A 2,280-nucleotide genomic window follows, 5' to 3' on the forward strand; every position below is an offset into this window, starting at 1 on the left:
CAGGACAGGCTCCAAAGCCACAGAGAAACCCTGTCTCGAAAAAAAAACCAAAAAAAAAAAAAAGAGAGAGACATACATGGATCTAATCTATATGGGAAGTAGAAAAAGACAAGATCTAAGTAAATTGGGACCATGGGGACCATGGGAGAAGGTTAAAGGGGAGGGAGAGGCAGGGAGGGGAGCAGAGAAAAATGTAGAGCTCAATAAAATCAATTTTCAAAGAAGGTTAAAAAAAATTCTTCATGGCAATGGGCCTTTGCCTTTACTTTCCTCTCTTACCCCAACCTTTGAATGTTGGTTTCTAGAAGGCTGGTTATATGGACAGTAAAGTAATTTTCCAGTGATGAGCATAAGCAAAGCAAAGCAAAGATCTATTGACATCTGCAGAAGAGGAAGCAAATGAACTCCTGGAAAGAGGATCGTGTAGTAGAAGAAGAGTTCTAAAAGTATTTAAGAAGAAAGTTGTGAAAAAAATCATTGGGTGCAACACCTGTGTGTGGCTCACATTTGGATGTTTGGGCAGACATCTTATTTTGCTGAGTGATAAGTGTCATGTGAGTTGTTTCTTCTTTAGATGGGGCTACCTATGCAGTGCTGCTTGGGCTACTAGGGCCAAACTCCCTGTGATCTGAGCCTGCTCACTGAGGTGCAGAGTTCTCTTCCGTAGTGTCACTATTCCCTAAGGCAGATAGCAGCCAAGGTTTGTTAAGGTTAATTTGGGTCCTGCTTGGAGATAACAGTAGCCTTCCTCTATGCTTAACTATTATTTATCTCAGAACAGCATCTATTCCCTTGATGTCTTGAGATTGTAGTACAGATCCTTTTAATCTTGGTCTAAACCTTCCGAGGCTACACTAAAGTCCAGTTAATCCAGAGTGCTTGTACAGCCCCATGTTCTTCCCTTAGTGTCATTCTCAAGTGTGCCCAGCACATTGTTCACAACATGGGTGCAGCAGATCAGCCTTCCCTTTTGGTGGCCCTTATCTGCCCATGTTTAGTGTCATTCCCCAGGAGAGGCTGATGACATACACCTGAGGCATCAATGAAAAATAGAAAATCTTACACAAGGCCATGCTGGGGTGACAAATAGGGTAACAAGTATGGACTAATATGAGGTGTGACAGGTGATAGACAGGTGATCCTTGCTAGTCCAAAGCATTCTCTCTGAAGACTATCTTCAGTTATGTTATCTCATGATTAGTCAAGACTCAGTAGCAGGTTGGAAAATTGAGTTCAGATAGAAAAGTACTCTTTAACAGGAATAGGAATATGGAAGGAGAGAAGTGAGCTGGAGTGGTATATGATGAATGTTAATACTCCAGAGAATGTTAACTCTCAATTTCAATTACATGTATATTGTATGCAAGCTAGTAGGGATCCCACAGTTTTAGATGTAAAAAATGAATACAAGGTTATTTGTCTTTAACTCATGGATATGCCAAATAGTCTATCTTCCTGTTTTAGGATTATGATTAGATCATCACCATTCAACCTAAAAAAAAATCCAAGAGAGTGCATCCAATAAACCTGTTCAGAGGTCTGGAATGGTCTAACTACTAACAAGGGCATATCATATCTCCTTTGTAGGGTAAAAGGGCCAGCCAAAGAAACCAACCAATCCCTGAGCACGAAGTCTAGCACCCTGACCATGAACCCAGAACCAGTGAAAGAAGCAACCTGGATCTAAAACTGAAGCCAGTGAAAGAAACAGTTTAGCCCTGAACCCAGAGCAAAAAAAAAAAAAACCAACTTAAAAAGACCACTGAGAGAAACATAGTTTGGCCTTGAAAACAGAGCCAACTCTGCCCTTGACCAGCTAAACCAACCAGTCCTTGAGCCCAAAACTCTACCCGTAAGAAGGCCTATATATGCCCTTCTGCCAGCTCAGTTGCTGGCTGTCCTTCACAGCCTGGCAGGGGCAATTACTTTCCTAGACTCCTCCTTCTTAAAAGAATTTTGGGTGAAGATCTTTTTCTCTGGCACAGAAAAGAAGAACCTTTTGCTGAGACTTTCCCTTATGGGGGCTGAACAGAAAAAAAAACCAAAGAACCTTTGCTGAGATGTCCCCTTATGAGGGCTTAGCATAAAAAAAAAAAATCCTTGCTTAGACATTCCCTTAGGGGAGTTGAGTAGAAAAAATATAACAACTTTTCTCTGGAGCCAGAGGAGATGGCTACATTTTTTGCAAGGACTTCCCATTTATTTATTTATTTATTTATTTATTTATTTATTTATTTATTTACTTATTTTGTTTTTCGAGACAGGGTTTCTCTGTGGTTT

At 40.5% G+C, this 2,280-nt stretch overlaps 1 protein-coding gene across 5 annotated transcripts in view; it reads left to right on the top strand.

The window, feature by feature from the left end:
• The window catches only part of Grk4 (G protein-coupled receptor kinase 4), a 77,492-nt gene that overhangs the window by 50,546 nt on the left and 24,666 nt on the right, over window positions 1–2,280 (top strand). The window lies entirely within an intron of this gene.

Source organism: Microtus ochrogaster, unplaced genomic scaffold (genome assembly GCF_000317375.1).
Source record: "Microtus ochrogaster isolate Prairie Vole_2 unplaced genomic scaffold, MicOch1.0 UNK5, whole genome shotgun sequence".
In the NCBI taxonomy this organism is placed as follows: domain Eukaryota; kingdom Metazoa; phylum Chordata; class Mammalia; order Rodentia; family Cricetidae; genus Microtus; species Microtus ochrogaster.